The sequence below is a fragment of the Anser brachyrhynchus genome (genome assembly GCF_964034855.1).
Source record: "Anser brachyrhynchus genome assembly, chromosome: 1".
Taxonomy (NCBI): domain Eukaryota; kingdom Metazoa; phylum Chordata; class Aves; order Anseriformes; family Anatidae; genus Anser; species Anser brachyrhynchus.
This window is the reverse complement of record NC_137694.1, coordinates 165,525,671-165,550,604: the sequence shown is the minus strand read 5'-3', so window position 1 is coordinate 165,550,604 and position 24,934 is coordinate 165,525,671. Positions and strand designations below refer to the sequence as shown.

At 41.9% G+C, this 24,934-nt stretch overlaps 1 protein-coding gene across 2 annotated transcripts in view; it reads left to right on the top strand.

Annotated features, from left to right (window-relative positions):
• NDFIP2 (Nedd4 family interacting protein 2) overlaps positions 1–24,934 on the top strand; it is a 140,523-nt gene that overhangs the window by 61,486 nt on the left and 54,103 nt on the right. The window lies entirely within an intron of this gene.

Genomic DNA, 24,934 nt, shown 5'->3' with positions numbered 1-24,934 from the left:
CATTAGGAAAGAGATTCTGCTTGACCTGGAACAGATTGTTTTGTTTTATTTGAATGTCAATGAGAACCCCTCTCTTCAAGCCACATTTTGCTTTGGAAAAAAAAATGCCTTTTGAATTTTTCAGTGGTTTAATTCCAAGGCTTAAATAAAACAAACAACAAAAATGAATTTGTTCACACATCTATAACTACCTGGGCCTTGCAGAGAAAAGACAGAGAGGGAAATGCAGCTGCAGGTTGATCCCTGCAGGGCAAAGAGAGAGTTTCTCGACGTTTCATTTTCCATCTGCCACAAGATGATGAATTTCACTGCATCTGGAAAATAGTCATGGCTATAGGATCTCAGTTCAGCTACAACCTTCTGGGCAGTTCATAGCGCTCGGAAGCCTGGTGATTTGATGGGTTGCACTGCCTTACGCTCAGTAAACATTTTGAAAGCTAACACTGCAGCTCCAACTGCTAGACTTTATTTTTCAGTGTAACCTGAGATTGGAGAGCATATTTTGCAGAAGGGTGAAACATGGGTATTCATAAAACACAGAGCGAAGGCTGCCATCGTTTGTTCATGCCTGTATTTCTAATCGCTGAAAGTCTGGTAGCAACCAAAGCACTTTACAGCCTCTGCAAATGAGAACAACTGAAATACTAGGCCAGCCAAATGCCGTGATATGACTACAAATAAACTACAATGTCTGGACAAATCTAGGGTGGATTATCTGTCTAATCAAAATTTGTAAAGTGTATTCAGGAGTACAGAATCTGAATTTCTCAGCAACAAGTCATCAAATAATTTAACAATTGGCCAGGAAGCTAATTGTTTACACTAAAACAGTTTTCTTTCAAGACTTTGGGTGTGGATGAAGCATAATATTTATTTAAAGTCAGAGATAAAAATTTACCATGCACACACAATCTTGTATGTACATCTCTGATGTAAATATCTTCTTATTCCTACTGCCTCTGACTGCTGCAATTATGTGTTGTGCACTATTTATACAATCAGGAAGATAAAATTAAAAGAGAAAATCCTATATATATTAGAGTGCACAGAAGCACCTGATGCAGGGAATCAGAGCCATTGTATTCTTATGGATTTCACATTTTTAGCGAACAAAATGGTTTACAAGCACAAGGGTTTTCATTTCCCCACGCAGTGTCTACCTGTGACAGTACAGGTGGCACCTAGAGAAGATGAATCAACTTTTTTTTTTTCTTTTTGTTTTCCCATCTTCATAATAATAGTACTGTAGGGACTTGTGAGCCTTGCCTTTTCTCCTTCACTGGGTTCAACCGTGCACTGGCTGCGTGCTCTGCAGCCCATGGAAATGTTAATGGCGAGGCGATGGCTGCAGTGAGGAGATGCTTCACAGGCTGGTTCCAGCAAGGCACACGTCTCCCTTACCAAGGGTTTTAAACCTGTTGACTGGGAAAACCCTACTTGCCAGAACAAGATCTTTTTATACACAGCAAGAACAATCTCCTATTGTCTCCAGGGATAAAATGATGCCAATAAAAGATAAACCCATGCCAACACGGTGATATATAACTATGTTAACTGCTTCACCACTATATTTAACCACGAGGTAAAAGCCTCTGAAAGACTTTTTTTCCATCTCACACATCCAAAGGAATCAAACATAGCAATTATATTGAAATGAAAACAAATGTTTCATTCACAGCTCCATAACTATATAAGAATGAGTATTGCCATTTTTTGGGGGGTTGTTCTTATGTCCTGGCTGAGTGTTTGTATGTCAGGGATGGAAGTGTTGAGCCTAAAGAGCCTCATTTGTTATCTTAGGGACCCAAATGAAAAAATTGCATCCTACCTGGGAACATCATCCTACTGTTGTAGGGTTTCTGGAAGGATGGGATCTGTCACTAATGACAAGTTCACATTTTAATTCTCTCTAGCTACGAAGAAGATGCTCTAAGCCCACATTTTCGTGGGAAAGCACCGATTCTTGTTCCTTCTCTCACAGTTGTTCCTCCGCACCTACAGAAACAGAGGCTGCCTTGGTTTCCCTCACCACTGCACTTGTTTGGTGTAGCCAGCAATTTTCATGAAGCAGAAGGAGTCTGGGAAAACATTGGCTAGAAACTTGTAGAAGCCGTGTCTGATATTTCTTATTTCCCCTCTCAGTTTAATGCGCTGACTGTCAGAACTCAGGGTCAGGCTTCTTCTTCCCCTGACTCCACCTTCTCCTCTGATTTCTACCCTTGGCTACATGGTGGCCTGTCCCTAACAGGCGAGGTAGAGAGTACTGGCAACATGGGATCTTTATGTAGACCTCTTAGGTGAGAGGAACCTGAAACACCTTCTCTAAGAGATACTGTCCACCAAGGGCATGAGGGACTGTGTGTGCCAGAGCAATTCCCAGACAGGACATTGGATGCAGCAACACCTATTTTAAGAGGAAGAGCATTTAGCTTTCTCAGGCCTGTCATATTCCACTGTGGATAAGGTCTGCAGGATGTGAAGCTGGGACTTGCAGAGCATCTTCTTGTGGCAGATTGGTTGAGCCTTGTTGCTCTGCTGGTGCCTTTTCCTGGAGATCACCCTGCCCAAGGCTGTGCACTGGAGATGCCTGAGCTCACCAGGGAGATGCTGATGGACTGCAGGATCTTCAGGCTTAGGCACCGCTGGGAGGCTTTCAGGGTCCTTTGGGTACTTGGATGTAAGTAACCACAAGGAGAATTTGGTGTTCTGAGTCTTGCTCTGTGCTTTTGTCTGATTTTCCCCACACAAATTGCAGATTGTTCTGGGAGTTTTTAAAAGAAATCTGCTGCTTTTCCTTTGGTCTCCCATTGCTCTTCCTGTATTGTTATATTGTTATTATTATATATACTCTGTATTGTATATTGTTATAACAGCCCACTTTGTAAGCTGGCTGGAGGAGTGACAGTATCTTTCACGCTGATAGCGTTATGTTTGAACAGTCCTCAGCAGTTTGCTGAAGGGTGCCTTACCTTCAGCTGTTCCCTTCCACATTCCCCGCCTCCAGCTCCCCTTCACTAAGCTGAAACAACATGTTGCCTAACGGTCAGGTAGACAAACAGTTAACAGCATACCTTGCATATGTGTCTATGTACAGTACACATACACATACATATATATATGCATATAGAGAGAGAGCGCTGCAGAATAGCTCTGAATTTTGCATAGCCTTTAGATGCAACTGCACTACCAACAACCAGCCCCTCTTTCAAAATCTTTTTTTTTCTTTCTCTCTTTTTTTTTTTTTTTTTTTTAATGTTTAGATATGCTCATTGTGGAGAGCTGGCCCCATTATGGGGCTTGCCCTTTTCCATTGATTACATGGCACCGAAATGTAGAATTGAATGCAAGTCTAGGTTCATGCTGAGAAAACCCTGCTAACCTCAGGGAGAAGGAATTAGTTGGTTCTGGAATTTTAATTTGGTCCCAACTGTATTTCAGCTTTCTTTCAAAAATCTGAAAAGCATAAAAATCAGGAAAACCATGCTACATAGATCCATGTCATTGAGTTAAAATGTTTGTTTGGAATAAATAAATGGAAGTGCAAACCACTCCAAACAATCTGTTTGCAGATTGTTGTCAGAATTATATACACACGTATACATTTTCATTTCCTTCCTCCTCAAGATAAATTATCCCTTAAGCTTCTCCTGTGGAACACATGTGTCTCTGGAATTTAAGGAGACTAAAATGTGTGGAAATGCAACATGTGAAATCAGAATTACATCTGGTTATGTACTTTTTGACTCCAGTATGGCTCAGCTTCTTGCTTCCCAACAATGTTTAGATTAAGCCCTCCAAGATGAAAATCGATTCTCTTTGTGCCTCTGAAGTTGCAGTCATGAGAATTAAAAAAAAAAAAAAAACAACAACAAAAAAGGCAAGAAAGAGACTTTTTTTTTCTTTTTCTTTTTTTTTTTCTGGTGTAATCTTTTCCTGTATTGCTCTACATCTTTTCTAATTGGTAAAATCGGCTGTTATGACAGAGGCAACATCATAAATAATAAGCAGCAAGCTGTCCAACTAAAAGCTTCTTTCTCACGCTATTTCCTGCAGAGTCAGATTGTATGGATGCCTGCAAATATCTAAACTTGGGGCAGTATTTGAACATCCCTATTACCTTTATGAGCTTCAGAGCCAGCTCTTTGATTTGTTCTCTCAAGCTCCTTAAAGCTCCTTCTCTGCCAGTTTGGATGATGTGTAGGAGTCTGTGATGAATACGCTCATTATCTAATACAAAGTGGCATAAAACACTCATGCCATGAACTCCGCCACACAGCTATACCCTGCTGCAATTCTCTGATTCATGCTGTACGAGATTAATAGCATTTATGTTATTCATATATCTTGGTTGACCTTGATCTGTTAGAAACTCCCTCCTTTTTATCTCTGTCCCATACTGGGGAGGTTTTGTCCTACATTAACAATGGATCTTTTGTACTTCAAAGCACATTCCCCCCACGCCCAACATCCTGAGTTTTAATTTTCCTTACATATATAATATCTGTTCCCTTCTCTTTCCCTCTCATATTCTTACCTATGTTTAATGGGCTGATACTATCTCAGGAGCTGTAAGCTTTTATTTTATTTTTGAAAAACATCATCCTAAGTTAACCCTTTGGAAGCTAATTGCAGGAAAAAAAAATAGAAGATTTTAATTCTGTTCTAATTCTGTTCGCTTCTTCTACTGAAGGAAATAAAAACATGCTTTAAGATCAGCTAGGACTCATAGTTCATCTCTGTGGAGGTTGTAAGGCAAACACTGTCACTGCAGCTGGGAAGATATATAAGAAGACATATGTATGTATCATGCACAGGAGAGAAAGCTGATACAGGAAAATAAGGGGAAAAAAAAAGGGTCACATAGTTATAGATGTGATTTTTCCAAAAGCTATGGTTTCTGCATTTCTCTTCAGGCACACTACAAAACCCAGGCATGCTCCTGTCTTGCATGATGCTCCTGTACTAGGAGGTGTGAGTTGCTCTCTGCAGTCACCCAGCTCCCCTGCCCCCTGCTGCAAAATGCTGCTGCCCACTGACAGGGATGCCAGGGGCCCTTTGTCAGAAAATTCGTGGAATCACAGAATGGCTTGGGTTGGAAGGGACCTTAAAGCTCACCTAGTTCCAACCCCCTGCCATGGGCAGGGACACCTCCCACCAGACCAGGTTGCTCAAAGCCCCATCCAGCCCGGCCTTGAACACTGCCAGAGATGGGGCACCCACAGCTTCTCTGCACAACCCGTTCCAGTGCCTCACCACCTTCTGAGTAAAGAATTTCTTCCTGATATCTAATCGAAACCTACCCTCTTTCAGCTTAAAACCACTACTATTTGTCCTATCACTACGCTCCCTGACAAAGCATTCCTCCTCAGCTTTCCTGTAGACCCCCTTTAGGTACTGGAAGGACGGTGGAAATTTGGGCAGTGTAGGAAAACGTGGGCTGCTGGTAGTGTGTGCCCATGGGCTAATATGTCTTTAGCTGACAGGCCTGCCTTTTCTGGTGCTTCTGGTGATGCACAGGCAGGCTGAGGGCGATCAGGAGCTGGGGCTTAGAGGAGCCATCTCCTGCTGAGGAGAAGTCTGATGACAGTGCCTTGGGGACAGCTTTGCTGCCATGCTGGTTGGGAAGGAGAGCTGGATGGGCCAAGCAGCTTGCTCCCAGAAGGAAATAGGAGGAGGAGAGAGGAGCGGGGCAGGGGATGCTGAGCATGCAGTGGGGAAGGGAGGTGCGGAGAAGCACAGAAACAGAGGCGAGAAAGCAAGAGAATAAAAAGACCACAGGTGGGAGGTAAAGAGGAAGCTAAACATGAGCCAATAAAGACAAAAACAGAGCCCCTGTGTATGGAGCGAGGACAGATTGCCTTTAGCTCCAGGGCTGGTCTCACGACTTGAGGAGTCACAGCTCTGCTGTGGAACAGACATCTACATCCAGCGGCCACACGTACCCTGCCCTCACTGGCCACCTCCCATATGAGTTGGAAGAGGGATCCAGCTCCATTCACGTCCGAGTGTTGCAATTGCCATGACACTGCTGTGGGTAAGCTGGGAGCTCCAGCCACCACCGCCCCACCTTGTCTCCTTCTGAGCACACGCCAGTGCTTAGAGCTGTCAAAACAGGTACGTGCCAAAAACTGCAACTGGCAAGGACCATGCGATTCCTAGGGTTAGAGCAGCTTTTCCGGTCTGTTTGTTTATGTACATCTCCCTCTGGTTTATGGTCGGTGGCCCATTAATTTTTATTTTCACATCAGTGTTCTGAAAGCCTGGATGAGAAAAGTAATGGCTAAAAATGCTGATCCGGAATTATATATGAAGCAAGATTCATGGGGAAAGGCAGTGTCTTTCATTAGGCACATTGAAAAAAAAAAAAAAGAAAATAGAGACAGCTTTCAGACATACTGTCTCGTCTTTAGGTTGTGAGTCTCTCTCTCTCTTTTTTTTTTTTTTTTTTTTTTTTCCCGGAGTTATTAGTCGGGTCTAACAAAAACCACGACGTCTCCTTCCAGATTCTTCTTGCTTATGTGCCCAGACCATCACAGCTCCATCAGGGCTTATCACTGAGTGTCTGTGGGCAGAGGGACAGAGCCACAGAGCTCGGAGCCATCCCTCCCTCAGGCTGCCTCCAGCTCCAGCTGCCTTCTCCTCGTCACCCCCCTGCAGCCGCCCTGCAGCCCCTGTGCCTGGCTGCAGATGCCCCTGGAGCAAGGGATGTCTGTCCCTGCTTCACATCCCCAGCGCTGCACCCGGCTGGCTCCGGGAGATTTGCTGAAAGGGAAGTAAAATGATGGTGCAGAGTAAATAAAGCAGGTCCTACCCACCTTTCGCTGCAATGTGTGGTGAATTCTGCATATTTTAACCTGCTGTCTGCTGGTTGTTGCTTCTTGTTTGTTTGTTTGTTTGGTTGGTTGTTTTGGTTTCTTTTTGGTTTTTGTTTGTTTGGTTGTTTTTTGGATCATGAGGTTTCAAAGAAAATTGTTTTTTCAGTGAGTTTTCCTTGTGCATGTGTTGTTTTTGTCCCCCAGGTGTGACTCACACTAAGATCCATCCATGTTATAATCCATTAAATTAGCGAAGGGAGAAAAAAAATGATAGATTTTTTTTTTTTCCTAATCTCTGCTTTAACCCTGCACAGAAAAACCTGACACTGTCTAAAAGAAATCTTAAGTGATAACAACCGTATCGGTACTAGACCCACGGTGTAGCTGTGCTGTGCCTGTGCTAAAGGAAAGCTCTGTTGACTCTGGATTTGCAACTGAGCATATACTACTTTCATGGGATTAGAAGCCCATATACTTTGGCCTTGTGAAATTGTTTTGCTTTCTCGGCATGTTCGAACTTTCTGAGGAAGTGAAGGACTTCCTCTATGAAGGGCCATGCTGACTTCATTTCTTTGTGCTCCAAGTACTGAGACAGCAAGTTCCTCGGGAGATCTGTTCTTTGTTCGCTTTGGGTTTATTTATGACATGCATCTGCCTGTCTTTTCCTCTCTGCATTCAATACTAAGAAGAAAAAAAGAGAAGGAAAAAAAATAAAACACAATGAAAAGAAGCTCTTGGTGCTTCTACAAAACCATATCCCCTAATCTTTATTCAGGGTTAGATTGTCACTTTAAGGCACAATTACACAGTAAATTAAATGGCAGGGTGTAGTGCTAGCAAATGTATCTAAACGTCAGTGGGGAAAGCATCCTGCCCACCACCATCCTCCTGGACTTTGAGGGAGATCTGAGAGATCTGCTGCTTTTATTTTTTTTTTTTTTTTTTTTTTGTCTTTTGAAAAGAAGCAGGATGTGCAACAGTATGTCCAAATGTTTTCTAACCTTATGGTCTGCCTTTTAGGCCCAATTAATAGGTTTGTTTTCTGGCTTTTGAAGCCCAAGTTTTTGTCTACATTTTTTCATGTAACTCTATGTGGCAAATTCCTAGTTTCCATGCAGGTCATGTGAATTCCCACCAGTGCTACAGCACATGGGTAGTGCTTGCAAAGCTGTGCAAGCGTATTGCTTGACAAGATAGGGTCCTAATGCACTGTACATAGGATGGGACTGTATTGCTGCTGTCCTAGAACAACTCATGGGACACAAATTGAAAAATGGTTAAATTTAAAAATTAAATTTAAACATTAAATTAATTTTAAAAATTGTGATCCCAGAGTTGGTTGCAGGGGTTAAAATTTCTCTAGCTCCATCTTAAACTCAACCTTAAGGTCACTCCGTGGTTGAGGGTGACAGGTTCATCCCACTCAAGATGGATAGTCTAAAGCAGGTGGAGCAAATCACTGCAGGGATCCTTCTCTCCCTCCCTTCACGGGTAACCCAGCTTAGACTAGCTGACTGCATTTTATATATTTACATTTAGACAAAGTGAATCCCACCAAACACAAGCACTTCCCAGCTGGAAGCCAAGGTACCCAGACAATGATCAGGTTAATACAGAGATGCTTGCAACAATTCCTCAGTAGATCCCACAGCACAAAGCTACCCAGAGGACTTCCTTAAGAGATGGATGGAGCTTCTACCTGCAACTCATGTGACAGCACGTACTTACCAAGTCTACTTGCTGATGCACAGCATGACTTAGTGAAGAAGATGCAGCAGAAGTGGGGGATGAATGATCATGGAGTTTAATTGATTTCTTCCAATAGCAGAGGAATCTTCTGCTTTTCAGGTTCATAGGAACAAGAAGTAATTTCATTAAACTGTATTGAAGGAGGTTTTGGCAATAAAAAAAAAATGTTGTTCTGATGACTAAATGCTAAACTGAATGAGGAAGTCATGCAAATCTACCACTGGAGTTTTTTCAGTAAGAGGTTAGACAAACTTTGGCGTAGTTTGGATAAAGAAACAAGACCAGCTGAAGAGAGATGGATCTTTCTCCAAAGTTACAGCAAGGGCTTCCCAACACACAAGTTTCCAATGCTTCCTCTGGGCACAGAAGTCTCCTTTCTAGTGCTTCTGCGGGGAGCAGGAATCCAAAGGAGGAGGCTGACTTGTAAGGCATTTGAGAACGGCTGAACCGATGAGTCTGGATTTGTGGGAAAACTTTATGTAGTGCTAAGAATGTGCGAGTACAGGGGTTATAACAGAATTCTGAATGAGCACCGCATTGCTCATCAAGGACTGCTGAAAAGCCATTTGAATTAATGAGATACGTGACACAAACCTGGAAACCAAGCAGCCAAGCCCTGACTGACGTCAATTTGCCAACTTGGTAAAACATCTTCCAGAATGAATATAAAACAAATAAGTATTTGTAAGAAATTGCTGGAAATGCACTGAACAGAGGTAGCAGGCAGTGTGATAATGCAGAGATTTTATAATGTTGTGTCTTTCTGTGCACATGAGTGTGGTAACACAGCGATTATGTAATGTTGTGTCTTGCTGCACATGTGTTCATGTATCCCTGCCACTGTGTCCCCTAAAACCATCTGCAGTTGTTGTCTGCCTTCTTTGGGATCTGGACAGTGGCTGTATTTTCAGCTTGAGTTCAAACATTGTCAGTACTTGGCTCTCTGCATTGCACATGCTCTTGCCGTTTCCAATATTCTTTGTTTGGGACTGGAAAGCCTTATGTAGCCTTGACTTGGAAGATAACGTTTTCAGCTTTTACAGTCACAGGAACTGACAGACTGATTTACACTCCCTTGGTGTTGAGGATTTAGATAAAGCCTTCAAAGACCTCCCAATATTGTTGAGTAGAAAATGGGAAACTCTTCTAACTGGTACCATATTTCACAATTTCATTGTATCTTGTTTCTTTTAGAAGCTCCTCCTAGAAGTGGATTCAACCCAGTATCTTAGATGGGGCTGTTGTGGTAAGGGATGTGGCACTGTCTGGAAACACCAGTTCCTCTTCACTTACTGTAGAGGGAGCCTAAAGGACTAGCTTAGCTTGCACATTCATCTTTCAGACTGCTGACATCAGATTAGAGGCATCTAACTCTTTGCCACTGGTGAAATCAAACCACTAGGAGAGAAAGTGCCAGAAAGCAAATCCACAGAAGTCAGTACAGAGTGGAAAAACTTAGCTGGCTGTTAGGAAATACTTATGAGATAGTGTGGTTTAGGCAATACTTCTGAAAGTGCAATACCTACTTTGAGGTTGCAAAGAAATGCCTACTGCTAACTGGGGTCATAACTACGAAACAAACGGAGCTGGTTACCTTAATATATTTTTTCTCACAAAGGTCAGCAGAAGATGGGAGCCATATCTCTGGAGAGCAATTAAAGTATTCCCTGGCAATGTGAGAAATATGAAGCCTGCCTTTCTGCTTTCTTCTGTCATTTGAGAGAAAAGGCTGGTTTAATAACTGAAGTCCAAGAGAGAATTCCACACATGGACGGATGCAGGTTCCTGCTGTTCAGATATAGGTGTCTACTTTGTTCTGAGAAAAGTAGAAAGATGGCACAAAAACAACGCCCAGACTGGAATTTGCAGGCAGAACTGTGAGCAGTTTCTCAATTTTCTGTCTGTAGATGTGAATTGTGTGTCAGCTTGCTTGACACCATCACATCTTAGGTTGTTTTGGGAGTGCCCAGGAGAAATGTATTTTGGTATCAAAGGAAGTTTACTTTTGAAATCATGAGTTAGGTGTCTCCAAGGTGACATGGCATCTAATCAGAGATTTTGAAAATCCAAATTTGGCCCTAGAGACATAAAATAACAATAAAGCAATTCTGGAAGGACATGTCCTAATAGCTGCTCTGTATGGCAACCAGGATCACCCTCTGAGTGTTTATCAGATTTCACTTGTGCAGTCTGCCATGAATTGCAGGGTGTAGGGGCTAGAGGACTTCCAGTTCCTAAATAACTAAATAATAGATGGGCCCATGATGGCCTTGTGGAAGCAACTGACTTAATTGTGGTTTACTGCCCAAGTTATGAACATTTCTACATATGCTGCAGGGTCACTTTTAACTATATTAGAGATATAGACCCCATACATTTTCTAGACTGTGCTTTTAGCCCCTGAGACTCAGAACCTCAGAAGCATTAGGATCCTAGGTGCACCTGAAATCCTTTGTAGGAAAGAGAGAGATTACCTGCAGAGAGAAGGTACCCCTGCCTTTAAGCTGAGGTGCCTGGGGGTTGTACTGCTTGATGTGGGGACTTTATCTTGTGCTATTACCACAAACGAGACTTCACACTTATCTTACAAACATTTCTTTACAGAGAAGCCAGAAGCAAAGCAATGCTTGCCTTTCATAAAAACAATTAATTTGGAGACAGTTTGAATTCACGTGTCCTAGGTATATGTGTTTTGGGTACGAAAATCTAATGGAGTGTTTTTGCAGAGAGAGCCATTTCATAAATCTGATCATGTTATATGATGCTACTGGTCCTCTGTGTTTACTTTCAATTTACATTGTTAGCTCTGTTTAGTGCCTTTTATTAAAGTTCATCATGATGATCGTTTTTAAGTCCTGTTATGAGAAAGATGAACACCAACATGTGGAACAATCTTGATAAATAAACTGAAAGTAGTTGAAAGCTTCTCTACTCAGAAATACCTTATTTGAACTTCTTGCGTGGGAGTATTTACTTGCAAAAGACAGGATATTGATGATCAAACCTACAATTAACTGAAAAGGTTCTGTGTTCTTTGTATTAAACAAAAGTATATTGCATAAAAGCTCTGGCAGTTTATTTTTTTAACTCTTTTTTCACTCCTTTAAATGAATGAACACATATGTTGCAATATGCTTTACCATAAGCTGACTAAATGTAGACACATTTGGTGAAGGAAAAAGATCAGCTTTCAATGATTTAAAATCTCACAGAACTGTTGATATAAATTGCTTCATCTGTGCAAGCTGATCTGTCCATCTGTTATATTTTATACTGACTTATTTCTATATTTCAGTCAGAGGATTGTTATGAACATCCTACATCTCCTGTGCAATGCAGACCATAGGTCAACTAACAGTTTTGAATCAAGCCTATAGTGTCTATAGAAGCTGGAGTGTCTCTTAAAAGACATCTCATTGACTTACGACGCCTAATGGCAGGACATTTTTGCTTTAATATTTACCACTCCATCACATTTCAGAAATGATTTTATGTTACCATCATCCTTCTGTGCCAACCTCTCTAGTACACTTTCTCCTTCCTTCCTTCCTTCCTTCCTTCCTTCCTTCCTTCCTTCCTTCCTTCCTTCCATCCTTCCTTCTTCCTTCCTTCCTTCCTTCCTTCCTTCCTTCCTTCCTTCCTTCCTTCCTTCCATTCCTTCCTCCTCCCTCCCTCCCTCCCTCCTCCCTCCCTCCGTCCCTCCTCCCTCCCTTCCTTCCTTCCTTCCTTCCTTCCTTCCTTCCTTCCTTCCTTCCTTCCTTCCTTCCTTCCTTCCTTCCTTCCTTCCTTCCTTCCTTCCTTCCCTCTCTCTCTCACTTTCTCTGTTTCTCTGTCCCTTTCTTTCTATCTTTTTCCTTTCCTTTCCTTTCCTTTCCTTTCCTTTCCTTTCCTTTCCTTCCTTTCCTTTCCTTTTCCTTTCCTTTCCTTTCCTTTCCTTTCCTTTCCTTTCCTTTCCTTTCCTTTCCTTTCCTTTCCTTTCCTTTCCTTCCTCCTTCCCTTCCTTCCCTTCCCTTCCCTTCCCTTCCCTTCCCTTCCCTTCCCTTCCCTTCCCTTCCCTTCCCTTCCCTTCCCTTCCCTTCCCTTCCCTTCCCTTCCCTTCCCTTCCCTTCCCCTTCCCTTCCCTTCCCTTCCCTTCCCTTCCTTCCCTTCCCTTCCCTTCCCTTCCCTTCCCTTCCCTTCCCTTCCCTTCCCTTCCCTTCCCTTCCCTTCCCTTCCCTTCCCTTCCCTTCCCTTCCTTCCCTTCCCTTCCCTTCCCTTCCCTTCCCTTCCCTTCCCTTCCCTTCCCTTCCCTTCCCTTCCCTTCCCTTCCCTTCCCTTCCCTTCCCTTCCCTTCCCTTCCCTTCCCCTTCCCTTCCCTTCCTTCCCTTCCCTTCCCCTTCCCTCCCTTCCTTCCCTTCCCTTCCCTTCCCTTCCCTTCCCTTCCCTTCCCTTCCCTTTCCCTTCCCTTCCCTTCCCTTCCCTTCCCTTCCCTTCCCTTCCCTTCCCTTCCTTCCCTTCCCTTCCCTTCCCTTCCCTTCCCTTCCCTTCCTTCCCTTCCCTTCCTTCCCTTCCCTTCCCTTCCCTTCCCTTCCCTTCCCTTCCCTTCCCTTCCTTCCCTTCCCTTCCCTTCCCTTCCCTTCCCTTCCCTTCCTTCCCTTCCCTTCCCTTCCTTCCCTTCCCTTCCCTTCCCTTCCCTTCCCTTCCCTTCCTCCTTCCCTTCCCTTCCCTTCCTTCCCTTCCCTTCCCTTCCCTTTCCTCTTGCCTTGCCGCCTCGCCTCCCCCTTCCCCTTCCCCTTCCCCTTCCCCTTCCCCTTCCCCCTCCCCCTCCCCCTCCCCCTCCCCCTCCCCCTCCCCCCTCCCCCTTCCCCTTCCCCTTCCCCCTTTCCCCTTCCCCTTCCCTTCCCCTTCCCCTTCCCCTCCTTACAAGAATCTGTATTCAGTTTCTCTGTCTGTGTTTTACTTTGACATCTGACACCCTGTTTCTGGACTGGGATGTACTTCTACAGTCCCAATCTTTCCCATTTCCTGTTCAGTTGTCATTTTTATCCGACCCTTTACTACCAATATACAAAAGTTACCTTTGTGCTTTTGACATCTCCAGCAGATGTCTTTATCTGACTTGAGTGCTTCCCAGCACCTGTTAGCTTTTCCCCAATTCCTGTTTTAAATAACCCCTTCCCCTCTCAGTCCTGACAGCTTTGAATAACTTGGCTCTGCCACACTAAGTACTTCTTTCTATGTAAGACCCTTCCCCTCCTTATTCATAGTTTAACCTGTATATAGGAAAGTAACTCTCCTTCACACTTCTGCAAATATCCTTGCCATTTGCTGCAAGGTATGCAGCAATGAAGAGCAGTTCAGGATAGGATTTATGTGGCAATTTCATACTAGCAGAAGCCCTAAAGTCTGTGTAGTCATACTGGAATAAAGAGATGTGTGCAGGGATAAACTGCATTAATACTACACCAGCCATATTACTGAAGTTTGGGCATGGCCTAAGATCATAAGGTTCGACTGAAAGGGTTTGAGAGAGGATTTAATAACCTAGAAGTCCAGAATTTAAGTCATGTCCTTGACAATCAAAGTGTCACTGCCAGACTGCTTAACTCCTCCCCAGATGTGTGGTACAAGATTGTGGCCGACAGTGGAGAGCTGTGGATCCACGGTGAGATACCTTTTAGTCCTGTGATGTATGGAATTACCTCTGATAACCACGGTCTGAGGGCAGAAGATGCTGGATCATGACTGCTGCACCTGGGAGCAGCAACTCCTTCCCTGTAGCCGATGCTGCAACCACATAAGAAAGAGGAATATGACCAATTGTTGATCTTTCCCAAACTTTCTGAAGCCCATAAGAGAGTAGCCCAATTTGATACACCTTCTGGCCACTCCAAACCCAAATTCTGACCCCACAATAGGAATTGCCCCTTCTTAAAACTGCTCTCCCCGTTCCCAGTGCCCTAGCCTGCTGCTTTTTGCCCACTCCCACCCCCATGTGAATGTCTCTGAAATATGCTATCCCTCTCTATGGATTTTGGAAGCACGGTGCAGAAATGTCCAAGCTGTCCCTGTGTAAAACTTGCCCAGGTTCCATTTATTTGCTTAACTGAACTGCAGCTCTCATCTTCTCGAGTCACATCAATGAGACATGCCTCCCTGCTTAGGAACCAGCAGCAGAGGCGTCAGCTTAGCATGTAGAGCAAACCATTAGCTCGATTTAAAAGTGAAGAAAATTGTGCTCTTTGAACTGTGTGGTGTGAACATCTCTTCTAAGAAATGTTTGTTCTAAGTGAAGAGAGAGTGCGTCATGTGCAAACCCATCGACAAATTCTCTGCATGTGGAAAATATGATCTCTCTTAAAATCCAGCAGGTGTATTTATATTTAATAGAACATGTTGAGGTTCTCTTTTCAAAACATATTTCTTATTAATCAGTACTGACAAAGTACTGCAAGGCGTAAGATTTAGCATGCTGGTATCCATACGTTTTTGGATCTCTTCCCTTTCTGCTTGTCCTCTCCTTAAATCACAGGATGTCTTGCCCTGTCCCTGAGCTGTCCCACTAGGCAGTGGCTGTATTTGGCTGCTGTTCCTCGGTCATACATAGTATGAATGATCTGTTTGTTTTATGGAGGGGCTGAGAATGTTTAATAGCCTGCAAAAATACATGGGTGACATGTAGGAAAACACCCACGATTGCTTAAATTGCCACTGAAATGTGGATATTTTAACTGTTTGGGGCCCGCGTGGCCACCTCTCTGCATTATTAGCAGCCTACAGCACATCTGTTCAGGACCTGCAACTGCATTAACCTTGGGATTATGACATCAAGAATGGCATTTGTACAATTAAAAATGTTATCTCACAGGGCAGCCCTGCTGCCCCCGGCCACCTTCGGGTAAATTGCGTTGTAGGAAAGGTTAAAAAAAGCTGCTGGAACTAATCCTTTTGATGAAACATTTGACAAGTATGTCAGGCTGCTCTGATCCTGGCCGTAGCAGAGTGTAGCTCTAGTTAACGTCCTCAGCGTTAACTCACTGTCTCAGATCCTCTTTCCTGCAGTGTGTTTTCTTCATCAGTTTGTATTTCTGCCAGTCAGTGTCACAAAGCACTTCCTGTTTCATCCCCGCTTGACAAGGTTAAGCCACGCTGATGGTGTGCAGTTGTGCACAGCTTCATTTTTCATAGATTCTTTCTGATAACCATAACATGAACTCTGGAGTATGTGTTAGGAACTGAAAACAGGCCAAGTGTTTTGTATTAGAGCCTGTATTCCCACATTCACCAATTCTCCAAGGGTTGGAAATGCATCAGTGACATGTATGAGAAAAAAAAAAAGGCTGAGACCAAAATCAATTTTCTTCCCTCTTGCCTACATGAAACAAAATTAAAAGCACAATGAGCCTTATTCTTTTTTCATTTAAGGCTGAAATTCCACTGCTGTCTGTGAAGCAGCTCTTGTCACACCACCGTAACTGGATGGAGAATCAAACCCAGTGTCTGGTGCAGATGTTTGTACCTTAAAAAAAAAAAAAAAAAAAAAAAAAAAAAAAGGAGAGAAGCACGCACAGATTTTCTATTAACTCTTTTTTTTTTTTTTTTTTTCCTGAAAAAGCCAGTAAATATTTTGTCTGTGTGGATGGAGCTAGACCCTGGAGAACTATATTAACCAAGCCTTGTAACTCACTCTAAATGAATGATTTGATACTCCCTTATACATGGCTGGCTTTCAATATCGCAGTACATATTTTGACCTTAAGCTGTCAGTTTAATGCCTATGTTAACACAGATCAAAGGAGAACTGAAAGAAAATATAAAAATATAGCAATAAATAACCTCGTGTGCTTTCTTATCGCCAGTGAGAACTTTATATTAGGCTGGTTTATTTGCTTGGTATTACACTGTCTTCTTCACTTCCGTTGAAAAAACTGAGGTGAAAAGCCACAATAATCCTTCAGACAAAATGGAAAGAGTTATTTATGCCTGTGCTATTAATAGATGTCTCTTCTTAGAAAACAGCCATTTGCGGTGTTTTTCTGTAGCATCAACTGAGATTTCACAACCCCCACCCCCTTTTTTTTTTTTTTTTTATTATTATTTCACTGTAATGCAGACCCATGTTAACAATTCTGCCTTCCTGGCTGTCAAAGAGATTTCCTGTGGTCTGTTTTTGGCTGTGCACTCAGCCAGTTGCAGTGTATATTAGGCATTTGTTTAAAAAGTAAACAGCCACAGCCATCACCAGTAGAAAAATTAACCCGTGCCATTCAGGATTTTTCACTTTCCTTGTGCGTAACCACCCGAAGACTCATGGAGAGATGGACACAGACGAGGAGCTGAATGAGGCATTTGGGGGTGGTTGTTGCCATGAGAAAGACAGGACAAGTGTCACTGTTAAACGGGGTAACAACAGATGTGCTTACATGTTTTGGCCCCTCTGCACTGCTCGGGCACAGAAAGGGATGGAGGAAACACTGCTGAGGTCTCTGCAGCCAGGGACAGGGCGTCCCTCCCTCCCCGTCCTGAAGTGACAGCAGCAGGCTGTGTGTGTTCAGCGCCTCTCTGCAAAAAGTCGGGTTCATTTTCTCAGAACAGGTCAGCTAAGCATATTTTTCTCAACATTGTTTGAAGAATAATTCTGGTTTCACACATTACTTTTCACAGTTACACATGAAGAAAAGACTCGATTTCTCTGCCTTGGTCTGGATGCAGGGTACGTAGGCATATTTACCAAATGCAGTGCCTTTAGGCTTAAAAAACTAATCACTCAATTATTTTTTTTCTCTACTTCAATTTTGAAATAAGGTGCCTAGTCCCGTTTTAAACATCAGATCACTGTCTGGCTCTATCTCATAGTTCCTAAGTATTAAAAATGTTTTTTTGAGGCTTGCCAAGAATGCTATATGAGTGAGTAATGTCATTTGATTTACTGAAAGGGCTCTAATGCAACATTAATTCAATGTAACAAACATTTCACTGAGCAGTAATACGCTTCCTTTTAAAAGTCAGTGAGATACCATATTATAATGTCTCAACCATAAAGATTTGTAATGCATTACTTTTAGACCTGGCTATTTAAAATTGAGCAGCATACAGATTAACCTGCATAATTATTAACTTTAGCTTTGAGAATGAATCAGAGTATATATTTCTGGCATTAGACTGTACTTTTAACATAAGTGTCATTGGAGATAAATGCCTGTATTTGTAGTAGCAATATACGTTAACACATCTTCAAAAACAAAAACAAAACAAAACAAAAAACCTGTTCTTTCTGATAAAGAAAACAAAACACCAGTACATTGTATAAAAGAACATGGGTTTTCATCATCACTGGTAAAATGAAACTCAGGGTTATGCAACTAAATTTTTCATATACTCAAAAATGATGTACTAAGTCATAGTACAGAATAATTTGGGTAGATCTTATTTCACCTAAATTTAGCTTTCCAGAGGTTAGGCAACAGGCCTCAGGTACTTCTAGACAATTATACATCCCATCTTTAGGTTGGAAGTCTAAGACAGTTGAAAAGGTTCTCATTTGAAGTTGGTTTTTATTTTCCTCCCCCCCCCCCAAATATCTAAACATCTAACATCAAATGAGACAAATCATTATTTTTTTCTCTATATAAATACTATGAGACATGGAAAATGTAATGAATTAGAAAAAAAGTATATTCACTGGAAGTAAACCCCCTCAAAGATGCAGAAGAAGAACCTCAGATTTCCATATAGGCATATCAAGTGTATTTTAGCTAGCAGTAGGTATCCATTTTTGGAAGAATGTTCCACTTGCAGATCCTGGTATAAATGTGTTTCATGAAAGAAAGGAAAGACAGTAAACAAAGTCATGTAGTCATTGGTCTTGGCAGCTCCCTCCTTTCTTTCAGGGACTCTTTCCTCTAGTATTTGTTAGCTCTTCTTTTCTTATATTATTGCAGTGGCGAGCTCTAATATTTTATGTTCATCCAAATGAACAAGGGGACCATCCTTTCCCAATTAATTGCAGACCAGGAAGTAGAAAAGAAAAAAAAAAAAAAAAAGATCCCAGGGAAAATGAGTAATTTGTAACTTGTGTGGTGCTACAGAGAAAGGCCAAGGAGACATGGTGCTTGTGTTTTGACCAGAGGACTGGGCTGGGGGAAAGGCGAGGATTTGGGTCTGTGCTCAGAGGGCAGTTCTCCTTTTCTGTCCTACACCCAATGTACAAGGCACATGCAGTCCAGATGAAGGACTGCCCAAAAAAAAAAAAAAAAAAGGGATTCTAGGGGTTCTCAAGCCAGAGGAAGAGCAGAAATGGGAATCCAATATTAGGAACTAATGCTATTCTCAGAGCAACAGGAGTGCCTGGCTTAGAGGGCGGCTTGGGAAAACACTTCACATTTGGGGGCCCTTTATGGGATGTGACATGAAATCACTTCCTAAGCTGAAACCCCATACTTCAAGTGCTGATGAAGATGCCATTGCAAGTCACTCATTTCACATATTAAGTAGATCACTTATTTTGGCTCTCTGACCTTCCAGTTCCAGGAATGCCCTGGGCTTTTTTGTTCCCAAACTGTATTTCTTTTTGCACAGACCACGAACTGAATTCATTTCTCTAAGGAACATGAATAAAGTTTGTTTTTCCTAAATTCCTGGCAAACAAGTTGATGAAATCCATATGGATCACAAAGACTGAACTCTTGAGTACAATGTTCCTCATGTGAGCAAACACTTGTCTTTTAAAATAGATGACTTTTAGCTGTGCGGATTATATATATACATATTTAAGATCCGTTCTGCGAGCCATCAGCTAGATTTCAAAAGCATAAGACAGGAAGCTGACTGCCTCTGAAGGTGTTTTCCTTCTTCCTCATGTTAAACATACGTGCATTTCAGATAAAGGTTGTTAATTTTAATTTGTCAGCTTATCCAATAATTAAAAAAGGAAAAATAGTTAAAAAGCAGTTTGAAGCTGTCAGGCCCGTGCCTTCACCCTCACCCCTTTACTCGTTTTAAACCCTAAATCTTCTCAGCCCAAATGTGTCTGAGTTTTAACCTTATTTTACAATTGCCAAAACCCCTTCAACACACACATGCATCCTGCCTCTCCCACCTTGGTCAAGCTGTAGACAATCCAGCCTACTGAGGCTTTGAATCAATCTCTTTTCAATATGTCCTGTGTGTGTCTCCATGCCCCAGCACGTCTCCAGCCCACACCTTCCTGGCACCAGGCTACCTGAAACCATGCTCAAGTACAGGCTGGGATGGGAAAGAATCCTGGGGGGAGCGCTCTGAGAGGCTGCAGAGAAAGTGCTTTCTCACACCTCCCTGTCTGCTGCCGCATTGAAGGAACACTATGCCATTCTCTCCTTTTGGAAAAGAAAGGGATGACTAGCTTAGATAATTAAAAACTCGTGGGCTTTTTGTTATTTTTTATTTTTTAATTGTGAAATTAGTAAAATGAAAGATCAATTAGCAGAGCCCATTTGTATATACTTAAAATCTGTGTGGTGCTTTGTTTATCGCTGTCTGTACACGAAACATAGCTCAGATGCTAGAACACACTGGCTGGGTCACCAGCAGGGGATTGTGGCCTTCTGTGGCTGCATCCTCTTTGGCATCCCCAAAATCCTGCTTCACTACGCACAACCTTGCCCCTTTCAGGACAAGAGTGAAAAGGTGTGTTTACTCATATTGCATATTGTCTTATCTCCTAAACTCCTCAAAAGAAGAAAGAAGTGGAAATAGTAGGAAAAGCTCCTTGGAAAGTGCGTAAGATAGAGCTGGGACCTGAAAGCATTGGTGGGTGGAGAGTGAGTAGCAACATGGGGAGAAATCTAAGTGGGAATGTTAGATCTGAGCAGACTCAGGGGGTGAGGAGGAGGTTAGTGTTTCCATCTCTCGGTCTAGAGAGGCTGGGTAGGGCTGCGCAGCTGCCCTTGCACATGGGGTTGGAGGTGTCTTCTGGCAATCCACGGTGGCTCTGCACAGTGGTGCATAATCATCACTTTATCTGCAAAATAAAGCGTAAGCTTTTTAGTGCACAGCCTCAGAAACCTTTAAAATGACTTGAGAGAAGAATAAAAGCAATTAGAAAAATATGTGGTTAGAACCAAGGCAGTTTCCGCTGTTTTTTTTTTTCTAAATGTTTATTTTGTAAAAGTGGAATGAACAGCGCTCAGCAAAGAAAAAAAAAAATAAATAATTGAGAAAAGTTTTTCTTGGCAAAAAGAAAGCATTTTAAAAGCAGCAGAAGACAAAATGTCAAGGCAGCTGTTGGATTGCTGTTTCTATGGCAATCATAACACAACACTTCAGTTAGGCACATGACGGAGACTCTGGGTAAGAGATCCGGGGGGGTGGAAGGGCAGGTTATTGTTTTTTTGAGAAAGTTTTAAAAACTCAGCGCAGAGAAGAATCTGGCTTTTTTAGAGGTTAATGCATGCCGAGTTTTCTCCTAAAATGTGTTCGGACACACATTTTGCCACTTTGAAAAGACCCCGTCTTAAAGTTAATCGTGGGCATTTCTTGCTAAAATATAATGCTTGTGGGACAAAAGGATGATTCCCTCAGTATGGAATCTGAGCCTTGCACGTCTTTCACATATTTGCATTCCCAACACCCTGTGGAACAAGGAAGCCCTTTATTCCCATCTTTCCCATGAGGACCAAGAGGTGCAGATTCATGAGCAAACATAGGTGTTTGGAGGCTCTGCATAACCTAGCATGGGCGCTTCCAATGTGGCGAGTCAGCCAGGTTAGCCTCAGAGGAGCAACCTGCCTGGTCAGCTGGAAATGCTTCACACTGGGGTTCCCCAGCCCTGGATGCTCCTAGAGACATTCCTAAATGAAAGACGACTAAGCACTTCATTCCTCTGCCACTCAGCAAGTCCAAACTACCCACCTAATGAATTAAGTCCACCCGTGTTTCCGTTTTTGCAGATAGTGGCATGAAAGGAATCTGTTGAAGGCAAGGCAGAGCTTTCCTTCCTGCTCTTTTCCACTACCCACAAACCAGAAGTGCTCCCTAAATAGTGTTATTATATAGAAGTGGACACTCCTTCCTTCCACTACACCTTTTGAAAGGAAGGAAAGAAGGCTGAACAGTTTTTGAAGAAAAGGCCTGGCTTCTCAATTCCAATTGTAGGAGATCTTGGAAAAGCTCTTGGTGGAGCTGAGCAAGGGTATGTTCAGGTGGAAGAGTGTGGACAGACTTGGCATCAGTATCCTCCCTGCTGCTGAGCTTCTGGCTTACTGCAAACAAGGACATTTCAACATAGTATTTGTGGTTTCTCTTCACACCTTTTGTCTGTTGTGTTTATTTTGATTAGAAACTCCTTAATAAGGTGATGAGGGGTGGGGGGACTGGCTTTTATTGCTTGTGTGCACAGCACAGTATACCTCTAAGTTGATTTGAATGTTGTAGGTACATATCACCATTGCAAACAATACAAATAATGTTATATATTATTTTAGTGTTGAAATGTATGAATCACCTAGGATTACACATCACTTGTTTGTCCATTCATCTTTCTAAAAAAGACAAGTCAAGATCAACTTTAGGTGTAGGGGTGTGTGGGGGGTGGACTTTGAACAGGACTGACAGGCCCAAATCTTGTAAACAGACTTTACCAGGGCATATTTTCTTACCTCTTTCTGAGTTGCTACTAATTTCATGGGGTGAGTACTACACTCTCAGAAGTCATGGTATTAGAGTCTCCACTTTGTTTGTCTGACAGGCTTGCAGGACTGAGACCTCAGCGCATGGTCTGAAAATTCACTTCAGCCCACAAATGCTAGAGTAATACTGTACTGTAAAGTAATACCTAAACAAACCCACAACACCAAGAAGGGAAGAGATTTAAATCCTGTAATTGCCCAAAGCTTTGCTAATTGTGAGACCACCAGCTGTGATAAAGGAAATTGATTTCATCAGTTGTCAGTCATCCTTCTTTTATTAATGATCAGAAGTTCACATCTCCTCCAGGCAGGGCAAAGTCCTTCCCTGCTCTGCTCCTGTCTGTTATGCTGAAAGGTCCGGCTGTAGCAAAGCCTTGCATGTTATGCGGCGAGTTTTCTCTCTCTCTCCAGTGGTTTCTCCTGCTGGGATCACGCTGAGACGAGCCCTTGTCCTGATGACATCATTCGGAAGTTTCTTGTCAGGCTTGTTGCTTCACCCCTTCACTTATTAACTAATATATCTGACTTCTGGGGCACAAGCTGCCTGTGCTGTGGCTAAACTGGCTTCTGTTGAACACAGCTAGACAGCTACAGTACCCTGAAAGGGTGTTACTATGTATGATGGGTAGCACAGAGATGCTGTAATACACTGACTGCTTCTAAGAAAAAAAAAAGGTCTTGCTTCTTTTACTTTTACATGAAATCAAAGTAACAATAGCCATATTGTTATTGTTATGCATACTGCATAAATTCTTTTTTCTTTTCTTTTCTTTTCTTTTCTTTTCTTTTCTTTTCTTTTCTTTTCTTTTCTTTTCCTTTTCTTTTCTTTTCTTTTCTTTTCTTTTCTTTTCTTTTCTTTTCTTTTCTTTTCTTTTCTTTTCTTTTCTTTTCTTTTCTTTTCTTTTCTTTTCTTTTCTTTTCTTTTCTTTTCTTTTCTTTTCTTTTCTTTTCTTTTCTTTTCTTTTCTTTTCTTTTCTTTTCTTTTCTTTTCTTTTCTTTTCTTTTCTTTTCTTTTCTTTTCTTTTCTTTTCTTTTCTTTTCTTTTCTTTTCTTTTCTTTTCTTTTCTTTTCATGTAGCAGGGAATGTTCCTCTCCACCTCTCCATTACTCCAGTGTAAAATTAACTCTTAAGAAAGCTGTTGAAAGATGGAATTTTATCAGACAGGAAGGTGAAATTTTACTGGCTGTATATCCATCAGTTCTTGCTTGTTAGGCTTTCAGTTTCAGAGAGATGTGTATTGACAAGCCTTGGTGCTGCTCTTGGAAAAATGAGAGAGGTCTTAAAAATAATTTTAAAACAGTGAAAAAGTAAACCAGAATAGGCATGTTCTTCTCCTTCTTCAGTCTTAACAAATGGTTCTGGCAATGTTTTTCCAGCACTACGGACTGGATCTATATGGAAGCAAAAGCTATACCAGACTTCCAAATTGTCAGCACTGAACTTTATTCTCAGTGGTAAGAGAACATTTAAAAAAATACTGAAGGAACATTCTGAAAAAAAAATAATATTGGGCATCAGATGAAATTTCTGCTTATATGTTGACTTTTTTTTTTGTCTCTTTGTTTACTGAATTCAGACTTGTCCATCTAATTTTTGGACACCTGCAGTAGTGCTGATGAATCCCATGACTGCAGTCTAATGGAAAAACTGGTACTGCAGTATATAAGTTCTGCATTTAATCAGTGTTTCCATGAAGAATTGTAGGGTCATGCATCTGCAGTGCTTCAAGCAAAAATACTGTTGACTCTGGTACTGGAGAATGACTAGAGAGAGGGGAATGGATGGATGAAGTGGTGCCTTGGGATCTACACTGACTGTGTGAAATAGCAACATTTGTTAATTTTGCAGGTTAATTAAAGACTTGTGAATGATGACCTGTGAAATTCACTACCTTGTTAAGTATTCATATGTTAAAAAAATTATCTTCTAATTGCAAATATTAGCATCTTGGATAATCTCTAAATCTTTTAATGTAGCATTTGACTTATGGCTTTTCAAGTAAAAATGTAACTTTTAAGAAAAAAATATTAAGGAAATTCATGATATGCTCTAGAACTGGTAAACAGAATGTGGAACTAGTGGGGTGGTGTAGATAAGATAAGGGTTGGCATTGGGATTTTGCAGAAGGATAGTAGGAGTGGAAGATGGCAGAGAAGACAAGTGGAATAGGGTGAATTAGCGGGTGGGCATCTGGGTACAAAACCTCATTGGCCTCCATCTTTGAAGAAGAACTGGGCCTGGGCCTGCAGGGTCAGGACCTACACCCTCAAAGTGTGAAAGAGGTTGAGCTTGAGTCTCACACAGCTGCAGCATTGAACCCATGCCTCAGGGGTCAGAAAAAAAAAAAAGAAAAAAAAGAATAAAAAAAAGGATTTGAGTGCTGCCTTTTATGATGTGCAGAAAGCTTCTCTGGAAAGCTGATGTAATGAGCTCTGCAGAGTTCCAGGAAGACTGTTATGGCAATAAGGAGAACATTTCATGTTGTACTTTCTCATCACTGTGTGACCTTGATATGTTTTATTATTTTAAATACTTAATTGTGTTATTTAAAACCTCTTATAATTACTCAGTTCTCTAGAGGCATACTTATGGCTTTTGCACAACAGTCCTGAGTAGATCCTGAAGAAATTATTGAGGAAATCCTGTGAAATACTATATTGTAGAAGCACTCTATGGGTTAGTTATAATAACTACAAGAATGTACATAACGTGTTAGCTTACTGCTT